The following is a 13,285-nucleotide window of genomic DNA, read 5'->3' as shown; positions in this document are numbered from 1 at the left end:
GCCACCACAACCGCTGGATTTTCTGAATGTTGGATTGTGAGAAGTGTAACCAGAACATCTTAATGACTGCTGCAATTACAACTGCACCTAAGTATGTGCAGCCACGTGGTGAAACATGAGAGTTGCTCACACCGGAGGAGAGGCCCCGAGCCCTCCTGCAGGCAAAGGGAAACAGTGCCTCGGTCAGCCTCCCAGTGCCGGGGAAAAGGGCTGATGACACAGCAGGAAGATGGGGGAAGGAAAGATTTCTTCATTGCCAATCCTTTACAATCTCCTTTGCGCATGACACTTCCTGCAAAAAGCTTCAGCAGGTTGGGACAGACAGGGCTGTCTGGACAAGGTTAGCAGCAAGGGCTGCTGTGCTGGATTGCGGAGCTGGAGGCCTTTGCTTTGCACTGCGCAGTGCCCCAACACGTTCCTGCAGTTTGCTATCTCTTTAGCCTTAAGCAAGAGAACTCACAGTTGCTAGACAACCTCTTTCCCAGCTACAAAACAGCTCCATTTCTATGACAAAATGATAGGCTCAACGTGCAAGAAGCTACAGGGTTTTGAGCTGCCTTCTTCCCAGAGCGCTTCCTGCTCTGAGTGCACAGAGGCAGAGGAAGGAGGCCGAGCAGCTCCTGGGCAGGACCTGGAGCAGAGGAGAGGCAGGAATGCAGCCATGCCAGAGAGGAGAGAGCAGCTCAGGCAGCCGCCTCTGCACACCAAGCTGGCTGGGAGAGCTCAGCCTGCATCACACAGCAGGTTTGGAGAGCTGGGAAGGACCTGCGAGGGAATTTTAGAGCCCTGCACATCTGCAAAGGCACCCGGGGCAAGGTAATCTATGAAAACATAGAAACTCAGCCATCAAGGGAGTGGCAGGACGGACAAACACATAAAAAGCACAAGTGTGATGTCGAGCCATCACCCAACTGAGTCACCCATTTCCCAGGTGAATTTACAAAGTGAGGGAGGCACAGAATTGCTGAAGTAATCTCATCTGAATGGCATGAAGAACACCAAGCAAGTGCCATTAGAAAACTGCTTCTGATGATTATTTAATATTGTTTCGAACACTAATAAACCTCCAGACCACATCCAGCTAACCTGAGACAGAGTATCTCCCATTAAGAACAAACCTGCCAAGAGAGCTTGCTCACTGTGCCTTTCAGAGAAGCTGTCATCATATTATCGTTGTGTTTTGTGTTGTTTTTTTTTAAATGTTGTTTCTAAAAAAGGATGAAAAAGATTTAGACTTCTGCTGTGGTCAACTGGAATTCAGAAACGTTTATCTGAATACAGTGAGTGCACACAGTTACATCAGTGCTTCTCTGTAGAGGATTTCAGAAAGCCTTAATCATATCTTAAACATCTGAAGCAACGCAGTATGGGAAAGAACTGAGTTCCAAAGATGCAAGCCACAAAGCATTAAGTTTCAGAGCTCCCTTCACATGTTGTGTGCCTTATGCAAGGCAGTATGCGAGCACCAGGTTAACTATTTCTCCTCTAAATTAATCTTTACTTCACGACCTTGTTGTTGACTGAACATCTGAACTTGCTCCAACTTTAAAGATCTTAAACACCAGTCAGGAAAGGACTATTAAAAAAAAAAAAAGATGTTAAAGTACACAGTATATTTCCTCCAGAAAGAAACAAGTTGGACCTATTTTACAGGGCTAAGATGAACGTTTGCTCCTTTCCCCTTCTCTGTGACTGCACCAATGTTTAATTAATGTCATTGCTGTGAAACTGTTATTTTGAGACTGAATTTGTCCGATGTCCGTTGATATCGCTATACCTTTGTCAGCAAATCTCATAAGTCCTTTTAGAGAAAGATCAAGTCCTCTCCCAATTGTCTTTTCAATGAGTTGAGTAAGTTGAGCTCCTTTAAGCCTCACATCATGAGGCTTATTTTCCAGTCCCTGGATCATTTCTGCAGCTGTCCTTTGAATTCTCTCCAAATGCACTGCCATTCTTCTTGAAGCATAGAAACCAAAATTCAATTCTTACCAGTATCACTCTAAACGTTACTGATTGTAAGATTACTTATTTATTTTTCCTTGACATTCCTCTCTCCATTGTTGTTTTTTTTTTTTTTAAGTTTTATTTTTTTAATGTGCCCAAGAATCACATTAACCCTTCAAACAAAACACTGACCCAAGGAGCACGTAGAGGCGGTTAGCTGAGATGACCTTAAGGCCCTTGGAGCTGCTGCTTTCCAAAACACCATTTCACAATGCATGGCTGGGTTTCCAGTTTTGCTAACAAATGCACCACCTTGCAACTGGGTGGGTTCAGGCATTTTGTTGAAAGGTGGCAAAAGCAATTCAGAGCTCCCTAATGATACTTGATTATCCTACTAGTGTGTCTTACGCAAGCTTTATCAAATATTTTATTCTATCCAGATAAAAAGATACTAAAGAGCAGTAAATTAAAAGCTGATTTCATCTCACAACCTTCTCTAAAGCTAGGCGTGTCCTCTCAAAGTTACAGTCCCAGATATTTCAGATCTCCACCGTTAATGCAGTTCTCCAGCACAACCACATCTAGTCGCAGCACATCCCACCTTCCCCCTCCAGCTCCCGCCCTCCCCACTCACAGCAGCCATGTCCCCACATTGCCACCCGGTCTGGCTTCCCCCTGCCACACATCACACGGGTTGGAAGAGACTACCGGAGGCAAGCTGCCTGAAACCCCCATCTCTCCCAAAAGCAGAGCCAACTTGGATCAAGTTGTTCAGACCTTTGCCCATTTCTTCTCCAGGGCCACTAAGTGTTTGTGTAACTATGCATTTCAAGGCCAAAAACAACCTTCTGATGATCTGACTTTCCACCTAACAAAGACTGGAAAATCTCACCTAGTCGCTTTTATACTTGGCATTGCAGCTTACACATGTTTGTTGAACACGGGCTGAAAAACAGCACATGGATTGACCATAATTCTTTGGGGGAAGTTTAAAATCGTGAAACAGACTGCATGCAGCCTAGAGATCCCAAGGCAGCATCAACCCAAGCCATTAAGTCTTTACAGCATGCAGGGTACATGTGTAGCTTTTTTTAGGGGGAAAAAAAAAATGTGTAAAACCCTTTTTTAAACTAAAACTACATTGAACACATTCTCAGAAGCCTTTGGAGAATGCTTCAAACAACCCCAGTGCAGCTCCAGCTCTAACCACTCCCCTGAAGGAGCCTGCTCCTGCCCAACATAAATAGATGTTGGCTGAAGGTGTTAGCTTCCCCACAGCTTCATAAAACATGTATTAACAGCCAATGCACTGACGTAATTTTAATTGTTCTTTTGCATTCACAGTGCTAAGATTATCAGCTCCTATCCTTATCAGTACTTTTATTTACCAACACACTCACAGCATCTGTTTTCTTGAGTGCTCAGACAAGGATGTCCATCAGCCCTTCACCAGCACAGAACACCTCCCAGCTCCCACAGGCCAGTTAATACAAAGCTTATCCATTCCTGCCTCAGTCACTAACAAGAGCCTACCTTTCCCCTCAAAAAACCATAATTATAGACAAAGGATTAAAGCAGACATATTTATCCATATGAAGAAAAACCAACAAAACACCAAACCAAGAACAAGACGTGATGGTCAAGTTATTCCCCTTTCCTTAAAGAACAGCAACATGAAATCAAAGAGCTACAATCAGGGCTGCGTTTAATGTAACAGCATGAACTACTACACTGAAATTAGAGATCTTAACCAAGATCCTGCAATCTTCTCACCTTACATTTTTCCCTAAGCACCAATTTTTGGCCCCGACCAAGAGGAATAAAACCTCTCATCTGACTCAGGCAGGAGTCACTCCTGTTCTTGCATTACATTCTCCACTCTCACTCCTGTCTGGGATTCTCAGTGCTGTACTCTCTGCCAACAGCAAGAAACCTCTTTAAACCTGGAAAACTGGGGAACAGAAGCCAAGAAAAAAAAATTCTCATCACGTGAGTAAATGAGGCTTGACAGAATGATGGATGCTGCAAGTTCATGAGTATGAAGGCACTCCTAAGATGGGTTGTGCCTGTTACAGCTTCACAGAAGCGTAAAAGATGCTGGTTTGCCGCATTCAGGAGGGAGATGCTCAGCTATTGAGATTGGATGCATTCTGTACCAGACTGAAGATGAGTAACTCACAGCTGGACAGACTCTGTTCTGCAAGAAAGCTGTGTGCTCTTCCCTGTACCTTTAACACCAGCATCTCCTCATCTGCATGTTTCCTCTGCTCCTTTTCAAGCACAAGACACTGAATACACCCAAGAAAATAAAAACAACAAAACAGAGAATTCAGGCCAACAGGCTTTAACCAAGAGGAATTTCACATGCACCAGTCATCTTAGGGCTAATTCAATTTGTCGTTATGGAAAAACTGAACTGTCAAGACCTCAGCTGGCTAACAGTTGGATAGGAGAATGAGCTCAGCACAGGAGGAACACAGCACAAAGTTATTCGCCCAAATAATGCAGAAGCATCCAAAAACAGTTCGCCAAAGATACTCTGAAGGTCCCTTCACATAGTCTATCAATCCTGACAGCTACAAATCATTACCAACATTGTTCTTAAGTTGAACTATCTTGTAGCATTACAATGCTGGTGAAAACAAGCAGGAAAAATGCCATGGCTCATATTACAAGGCTTCCCCAGCAACAATTCAGATGATTTTATCACCTGTGTCCACTACACAATGCACTCCCTCCACAGCTATTAACATCAGCATTGCTCTGCTGCACTGCTGAAAGACACTAAGGGGATATGCAGGACCAGCAGAGCACCAACCTGGAGGCATTGGAGGCCAGGCTGGAGGGGGCCCTGGGCTGGCAGCCCTGCCCATGGCACAGAGTTGGAGCTCCATGACATTCAAGGTAAGCCATGGGATGAACCTGCTGTGGGTAAGAAAAGTGCCCCACCACCACAGGGGCCACCTCACCTGCTGGCTCTCAGCCCCCACAGGCTGATGAGCATCCCAGAGAAGAGGCACCATCCCAACAAGCAGAGATAAGCAGTTTAACTGGAGAGATTTTAACCTAAGCTGAATTACCTCCTCAACACTAACACAACTCCAGAGCAATTCTCATTGTTTGAGAGACCAATTTTTACTTTTTAAACTCACGAGCGATTTTAGTAAAACCATCTTTCCTAACAACCCAGGTAATTTTGTTTTACAGAACACGGAAAAGTTTCCATCATGTTTCAAATATGTGTCAAGGCCGTTTATTTCCTCCCTCACAACTGTCTCTGCAAGTAAAACTGAAAGCATCAGAATTCCTTCAAGATGTTGCCCCAACACAGTGACTCTCATGGGAGCAGCCCTTACTATCACTCACAGGAAGAAGGGAAGCCTTAAATTCTGACATTACAAGTGCAACAAAAAGCTACAAATTCTGCTCAGAACAACAGTTGGTTCCGAAATCAGCCCCATCCATCTCCTCCGGGTGATACTGCAGCAGAGTTTGTCCAGTCCCAGTACTTCACCAAAAGGATCACAGCTATGTTTCCATGCAGCTCTGTGAGAACCAGTTTCAAGGCACAGTCCCAGACTCCACCGAAGTGAGAACTCATGACAGACGATTTCAATGCTTGCTCTTCTACAGGATTACCACAAAGGGCATTCTGAACCCACAGTGGCTGAGAGACCATGCTAAACAATGGACTTGTGCTACTGCACATGAGCTCCCCGCAGCTTGCAACCCTCCGACCTGAGCTGTGGTCTAAGACTCTTGGCAGTTAAGCCAGACAAGCAGCAGGCACTGCTCTTCTGACAGCGCAGACAAAATTGGTGTGGTGTGTGCAAGGGCTGATGCCAGCCTGGGATTCAGGCCCGAGAACGTCTCATCTCAGAGCAGCCTCCCTGCACAGAGCCCCACCTGGAGGACATGGCACCTCCTTCATGTCTGACCTACACCAGGGCTGCCCTGACTTCAGAAGCACAGACAAGGTCTTCAAGAAATAAAGGATAACCCTTGTAACAGATGAGATGTACTGCTCACGCCCAACGTGAACCTTTGCACAGCAGTATGCACTTGGAGGTGTCACAACATGTTAACATTGAAATAACTCTATTCCAACTCAAATGGACAACATGCTGCCTCTGGCTCCACCAGTCCCCCCAGCCCCACCATTTAAGGACCAAGAAGCCCAGCCTGCAGCTCATACCAGGATGTGCAGCACACGGCCAATTGCTTTACACTGAGAAGATGCCACTCCAACCAAGTTCTCCATATTAAAGAGATAGCATTGAAGTTCCCACTGCATGCATCCTTGGCTGGATTCAAGTTTTGCTGTGTTCTACTCACACATTTCTATATGTTCTTCTAAATGCAGCCATATGGAATACTTGATATGTATGTATTTTCTTAAAACACATCTGATTGACAACATATCCTCCCTAATTCATGTTTTGGTGCATACCTCAATATCTTGCAGGTCATAATGACCTGTGAATAAAGACTCACCACCCGTGTAAGGAACACGGTGCAGTACATTTATTTATACATATTTTTGCAGTACTTGTATATACTAACAGATATTCTGCCATTTTACAAGAAGAGACATTTCTTTAGATCTCTGCTGTGTTTATTTTCTGTAAAAATGTACCTACAGAAGTTTGCTACTGAGCAGCACTGCTGGGCTATCCCACCATTCCACCACCACAGCTCCAGCCTACATCAGAACCTCAGGCAGAACAGCTTCTCAGGAAACTGCAGGAAAGATCAAACCAGCAATTTCCATGCAGGGAACCAAAGGTTTATCCCAAGAGCTGCATGCACAGCCACCAAGGGCCCAACCATGCCAGCCCATAGCTCACTTGCCTTGGGTAGCAGAGGGAGGCCATCAGAGCCAGTCCTGCTCTTCTACAACCTCTGTATTTCCACCCAGATGCTCTTCCCTATTTACTTTGTGAGGTCTCTGGAAGCTTTTCAAACTCACTGTGAGCCAATTCAATTCACTATCTTGGCAAAAAGAGAAAAACCCAGCAAAAAACCCTTAATAAATAAATAAAACAGCTTTCTGCTGGGTGAGTTCAGAAGAAGGACCCGAGGAACACCAGAGCTTGCAGACAAAGGCAGAACTGCAGGAGGAGCAGGCTGGATGTGCTGGGCTGTGTCATGCAGCCTCACCCCGAGTAACCCCGCAGGGCGCAGCGCTGCCATAGTTTGGAGCTGACTTCAGCTGACACAGCGTCAGGCGGCCTCCACATCCCTGCTGCACTGGTGCTGGCCCAGCCCTGCCAGCATGTGGCTCAGGCAGCAGGAAAGCACTTCCAGGAGGGAGGGGCCGCCAGGTAGCCTGCCTGCAGAGCCTGCTGTGGGACTGACTCGTACCACAGCTGGGGAGAAACCAGGGAGCTCAGAATCTGACTTGACCCCACAAGCGCCTTGTTCCCTGTTAACCTCCAGGCAGCCTTGGTACCCAACATCCTTGATGCTCATGAAGCCGCAAGAGGAACTTTGAATCCAAACACAGGCCTCCTCTGCAGCCAGGCAGATCCTACTTAAGGAGATCAGCAGTCATCCTCTCAAGTTCACTAGGGCTGTAGGTGCAGGAAGCCTCCAGACCTTGGCTGTGGCGAAAGTTAATCTACAGCCTCATTACTGAGAACATTCCTACAGCATGATTGCAAGTTATTTCAACCTGATGCCACTAAAACACAGGAAATCATTTGGTTTGGTGCCTTTAGCTGAAAGCTCAAAACAAATTCAGAAGGTGCCTATATTCTTCAATTCACTTTAGCAGGCAAGTGCCTATACACCGGCAATGCAAGTCAGGGTGAGATGTGCTGACATTTTAAGGGCCCCATGCTGAACCCAGAGCACACTGCAGTTTCCCATCTGGCTCTCAAACCTTTCCCAGTGTATTCCATGCTTCCTGTAAACTACGGCATATTCTCATTTCACCAAAAAATGAGCTGAGAAGGGTTCCCAAGGAGCAGCTTCATTCTAGATGCAATTCAGGCAGAGAGAGGCATGCTGAGAAACACCATCCTGCTCCTGTGCTGTGCTGCTGGGCCGGAGCTGTGCTGGGGTGCAGTGCCTCCTGCTCCCACCTCCCAGCAGCACCACTGCTCGCTCCCAGGGAAGTTCCTTCCCCTCCTCCAGGCTGAGCACCGCTGGCATGCACGGCTTCCTCATCCAAATATTTCCATGCAACACAATCCTCCAAAACACCAGCCACTTATTTCCATGACACAAAGTCTATGCACAACCATGAGACTGCATTATCTGACCCTGACTAACTGAAACCCTGAGCTGCAGCTTGACTTTGTTGTTTCTTTTTTTTTACTGAATCATCACCAACGGATAATTTCTGCCACGAACTTTGTAGAAGAGATCTCCCTCCTACTCCTTCCCTATCAAAGACTTGCATTTCAAACTGCTCTCTTCCAAGACAAGTGGATTCCCAGTATCAGAACCTCACACTGCACTCTGTACCAGCAGCACAGCACCCGACGAGAAGCGTAGTCCTGTAAATGAATAAGGTTGCAAAGGAAAGCCCAGCCCCACACCATAGGCTCCATAAGGAGGGCAGGAACATGCCTGAGTCAGCAAATGAGCAGCTACCAAAAGCAGACAGTGTCTCACGGTCAATGTATATGATTGTGATTGTAATCGCTCCCTAAATATGAACACATCAAAAGCACTGTGACCTTTCTACTCTAAAATTACTTGGAAATATTCGAGGGCTTAAGCATTGTTTTCAAAACTAACTCACATTGTGTCTCAAAAGACCACTTGTGAGCAGGAAAAAAACTCAGAATGGGATGAATAAGAAAAAAAGTCAACCGTCTTCAAAACTGTGCAAATCCGCCTGCTTTGGATACCTCCCCTTCGCTAAACTTAGCCCTTCCATGACCCTCAGGGAGGAATGCAAGACCTGTCTATGTTATCAAGTTTATACGGATTAAACGTTAGCATAAACAACAGTTCCCTTCTACACTTCGCTCTAAAAGCCAAATTCCTGACTATTTCTCAATGCCACTGCTCCGCATCCCTCCCTCTTCGTTCCCCCTTTTTCCTGAGGTTGGGCGAATGCGGAACTATTGGATTCCTGACCACAAAAGAAATCACTCCTGCTGCTCACCCACAGCTCCCAGTCCAACTGGGGATAAACCCTTCCAGATTTTTCCACCTCAAAGCCTGAGCACACCAGTACACTTTGTTGCTTATTTCCCATATTGCTAATTGAAGTACTTGGTAGGAGGAAAACAAAACTCACTGAGAAAGTTCCATTTCCCACTTGTTTTAAAACGTTTGATCCACTGTTTAAGCATTTCAATCAGATGTATGGATCAGAAATTCACAGATTTACAGTTTGAACAACAATACTGAGACCCCTATTGGGTTTGTCAACAAAAACTGGGTTCAGGCTGGGATCCACCACACAGTCGCTCTTCTGGGCTCCAGCTTTTCAAGTTTAGACTCATCAGTTGAAGTGAGGGAAAAATCCCTTTAGCTATTTTTGTTGCAGGAAAATAATACTTCACCACCAACTTAGGTGGGGGAAGGGGCTGATGAACAAGAATCTCCTGATTTGTCGTGTGGATCATCCTTCAAGACAAAGAGCATCTTTACAAATTACAGCAAAAAAACCTCATCCAGGAGCAGTTGCAGAAGCGTTTCTGGGCACGTTGGGGGACACGGGCTGTGCTGTCGCAGCTCAACAAGTCCCACCCCCTGCACACCGTGGGGAGCCCAGGAGCAGCACACACTCCCCCAGCTCAGCAGAGACAGGGGGCACAGCTCGGGTGATTTGCTGCAGGAATACTGGGAAACCTCCACCAAAACAGGAAATCTTGGGGGGAAAAACCAACCACCAAGAAGCTGCCAGAAACTTCACCCAGGAGTTCGGAAGTGAAAAAAACCTCAGCTCCCAGAATTCCAAGAGTTGGAACTCTTGCTGCATTACAGTCTGAGGCTTTTTCCATGATCAAAATCAGCAAAAGGTTTAGGTTAAGCCAGATTTATACAAAACTGTCTCTAATTTAAGAATGTAAGTGCAAACTTGCTGCGCGCTAACCCTTGCCTCAAGCAGTCACGTAAGCCAAAGGCTGCCTTCAATCTCTCACAGCTTTAACACACAGTTTTACGGGCTTCTATTTAATTTGACAGAATGAAAAATAAATAGCCAAGGATGAGGCTACAGAATTTCATTTTTACACCAAATCACTGAAGTTCCATGTCACCTGAGATTTAATGTCTCACATGCTCTAGATTTAAGCACACATCAAATGCTTTCAACAAAAGTACTGCTACTGCATCTTGCATAAAAACCAGTGCCTACTGCAACCTTTCTGCAGGCAACGTAACACGAGATCTCGCTGCTTGGGTCCTTAACTACACACAAAAGCAGCACCGGGGTAAGAACACAAATGTGCATTTGTAATGCGGCAACACTGCCAAGAGAACAATGATCTCGGAGTGTTCAAAACTCTGGGTGCCCATTACATTTGTTTTACTATTGCCAGAGTAGATACAAACATTTTTATCTCATCACATCATTCAAGACAGGTTGGAAAAAGCCTGGCTGCCCAAAATGAAAGAACAGCCAGGCCAGGCAGAGTACCAAACCACACGGCTGGGGCATGGCACACTCAGGTCTCTATTGAATGCTTTGCACCTCCAAGTTGGACTTCATAATCCTTTTTTTATTCTTTTTTTAAATTTTTTAATAAAACTTCACAAAGCACTTAGAGAACTTAAACCATTATTCTGGTTTACATTTTTGACCAGGAGCTTTTGCAAGCTCCAAGTTGCTCATTCAGTGCTGTTTCTTTGTGATGGGATTTCTCAACTTCGACCTGTTACTTCTCAAAATAAGACCTGGCTAACACTGAGTACTCTTCTTATGAAGGGATTAAACATACATGGGATTTCACCATGCCAGCACGGGCCATATAATCTCAGACAATATTAGCAGGAATACTGCTTTTGAGTCACTTCGGATATGACAGTAACGAGCAGGCCAGGGTCCTGCCAAAGCAGTGTCACTTAGTCAACAGGATGCAAGGCACCAGATAATTCCCCATTACAGCGTACATGGAGACAGTGAACAAAGGCTACAGAGCAGTGGAGATGGCTTGCTGTGTTTTAGTCAGCAGAGGAGATGGTTTTGGTACTGCCAGAAAATCCCAATGCTGGGCATGTCCCACTGTGCTCTGCCCCAGTGCTGGGCGCTTGTCATGCAATCACAGAACCATGGTTCTGGGTCTCTACCCATACTGGAGACCAGCTAGTGCTCTATATGTGAGGGCTGCTCAGAGCTCTGCATCCTCAGCATGGCTGCGGCCAGCCAAGAGGATTTCAGAGCATGTTTCAGTCCCTCTCATGTTATTCCGCTCCTGGAATTTTTGCATCCAGACAACAGCGTTATGATGTGAAAAGCAAGGCCGGCACCTGACATGGAGCAGGGCTCCCCATGAGGTGTGGCTCCCAAAGATGGCACTGACGCTAACGTATTCCCATGTCACATCCTGCACGCCTCAACCAGCAGCTCCACCTTTAACAAATGCACTAGGGTACCGGGAGAGCTCCTTCCCAGCAGCACATCGCCACCCAGGCAGCGGCCAGTGCCAAATGGTTAGTTAACCAGATAATAAAAGGTACTCATTCTTCCTTAACAAAAAAAAAAAAAAAAAAAAAAAAAAAAAGGAAGCTATTACAGTCAAGCAGACAGTGTGTGGATGGGAGCTGGCAGATTCCACAATACAGTCATGTCAAAAATGGCCTCCTGCAAACTGTTCCCTCCTCGAGCAGTCGAGCTGAGCAAGGAGAGGAATCTTTCCATTACCAGAGGATGTCTCACCGCGGCACGGCAGCTTGCCTCATGTTGTGCCATACAGCCCTGCAAGCAGCAGCAGACAAATGGTGCTCTGCAGGCAGCAGCAGAGGGAAACTCCTCTGCCTGCAGTCCACTCCGAGCCCCAAAGTTGAGCCGGGCGATTAGTTTGACTGTTCCCCGCTCTTGTGAATGGAAAATCCCTTCTCAGCACTTGCAGGCTGGTGTCTGCCGCACACACCCACCGCGCACAGCAGAAATTCCAGTCAATAAGGCGAGTGGGGCCCAGCCGGTGGAAGGGGAGGAAGGAGACACACAAACAATAAGGCAAGCATCTGGCTCTGCGACTGGCTGGAAGGAGGCCGGAGTTCAGAGGCGAGGCGGCTGCAGCCCGCAGTTCACAGGAAGATCCTATCAATCCTCGCTGCCCTACTTTTCACACAGATCAGAATATCTGCAGAGGGTAACCCAGGGTTCGCAGCCCACATTCTGCAATTCCACCCAGCGTGGAATGATGATAAAGGACACCTCGTTGGGCTTGGCATTCCTGCTTCTACTAGGGGCCCTGGGGACGGGCTTGGAGAACCCGAGGCGTCCCCTGCCCACAGTGCTGTGCTAATGGAGGACCGGGGAGCAGCAGCCCTGCCCAGCTCTCCCCCAACACTCAGAGCGCTGCTGTCACCCCAGGCCTGGGGACTTCCTGGGTCAATCACAACAGAAAAGAAAAATAAAATCCCGGTGCTTCCAATACGAGCGAAAAGGGAAATCTCCTCTTTCTAAGGAATGAAAAGGAAACTGGTTCGCTGGGTTCGGGCCTTTTAGCACAGCCGTTCCAGAATGCCTCGCGGCGGTGGGGGGAGGGGGGGGGCGCCTGGAGCACGGTGGCCCCGAGCTCCGAGGCCGCATCCCGCACAAAGGCGAGGCTCAGAGCTGCACCCCGTTACATAATGGCCAGGGGCCGCAGCGGGGCCGGGACGGGCCCTTTCTGGAGACACCGAGATGGGAACACCCGAGAGGCGGAACAAGGTCCCCCTGGGGTCGCTCCGCGTAGGAGACGCGGTCCCAAGGGCGGCCCAACGGTGACCTTGCGCGCAACGGGCCCCCCGCGTGGCTGCGGCCCCAACAGGGCGAACCCCGGCACCATGAGAAAGCAGAAAACGCCGCACCGCCCGAGCGGGCGGCCCCGAACCGAGGGATGAAGCGCCGAACGGAGAGAGCGGCAGGCCCGGCGCGCACTACCGCCCACAAAGCCCCACGGCCCGGCCAGCCGGCCCTGCAGCCCCGGCCCCACCGCCGCAGCGGGCCTTCCCCAGCACCGGCCCTGCAGCCCCGCACCGCCACCGAGGCAAGGTGGAGCGCGGGCCGCTCCTGGAGCTGCCGGTGCCGCGCATCTGCCTGTGCGTTCCCGCCCGCCGCCGCCGGCCCACGCCTACCTGGCCGGCCCGTTCCCCGGGCCCCGCGCGGCACTAGGCCCGGCTGAGCGCCACGGCGTTTCCTGGGCGGCCGGCGGCAGCGAGCCCGCGGCGG

General features: G+C 48.1%; 1 protein-coding gene across 1 annotated transcript in view; it reads right to left on the bottom strand.

Annotated features, from left to right (window-relative positions):
- The window catches only part of SETD5 (SET domain containing 5), a 58,694-nt gene extending 45,409 nt beyond the window's left edge, over nucleotides 1-13,285 (bottom strand). Inside the window, exon 1 of the mRNA XM_065749501.1 lies at nucleotides 13,192-13,285. The gene's annotated coding sequence lies outside the window, so the exon portion shown is untranslated. The remainder of the gene's footprint in view (nucleotides 1-13,191) is intronic.

The sequence above is a fragment of the Cyrtonyx montezumae genome, unplaced genomic scaffold (genome assembly GCF_038088225.1).
Source record: "Cyrtonyx montezumae isolate F1298 unplaced genomic scaffold, pur_monq_1.0 scaffold_6, whole genome shotgun sequence".
Classification (NCBI taxonomy): Eukaryota; Metazoa; Chordata; class Aves; order Galliformes; family Odontophoridae; genus Cyrtonyx; species Cyrtonyx montezumae.
This window is presented reverse-complemented; position numbering and strand designations above follow the sequence as displayed.